This window comes from Etheostoma spectabile, unplaced genomic scaffold, assembly GCF_008692095.1.
Source record: "Etheostoma spectabile isolate EspeVRDwgs_2016 unplaced genomic scaffold, UIUC_Espe_1.0 scaffold280, whole genome shotgun sequence".
NCBI lineage: Eukaryota > Metazoa > Chordata > Actinopteri > Perciformes > Percidae > Etheostoma > Etheostoma spectabile.
In genome coordinates, this window is record NW_022605578.1 from 164,959 (window position 1) to 165,194 (window position 236).

General features: G+C 44.9%; 1 protein-coding gene and 1 long non-coding RNA gene across 4 annotated transcripts in view; one reads left to right on the top strand and one right to left on the bottom strand.

Moving 5' to 3' along the window:
* The window catches only part of LOC116685983 (uncharacterized), a 21,504-nt gene that overhangs the window by 12,561 nt on the left and 8,707 nt on the right, over window positions 1-236 (top strand). The gene's annotated exons all lie outside the window — the stretch shown is intronic.
* Window positions 1-236, bottom strand: part of LOC116685978 (F-box only protein 38) — a 33,856-nt gene that overhangs the window by 8,220 nt on the left and 25,400 nt on the right. The gene's annotated exons all lie outside the window — the stretch shown is intronic.

Below are 236 nucleotides of genomic sequence, written 5' to 3' on the forward strand. Positions count from 1 at the left end.
GAATAAGTCTTTAAATCAGACAAATAGCAATTAAAATCCCTCCGATTCAAATACATAAAAAAGTTTATATAGAACGTCATCATGTTGAGTCGATCCTGAACCAATCAACTGTTAAATCAGCTGAGAGGCTGGCGTTTCCCAGCATGCCCTGGGTCCGCCAATCGGTGAAAAGCAACGGTGCTGCCTGCGTCTCAGAACTGCGGCCGCCTTGATCTCGTGAGATTATCGTTGCCTAC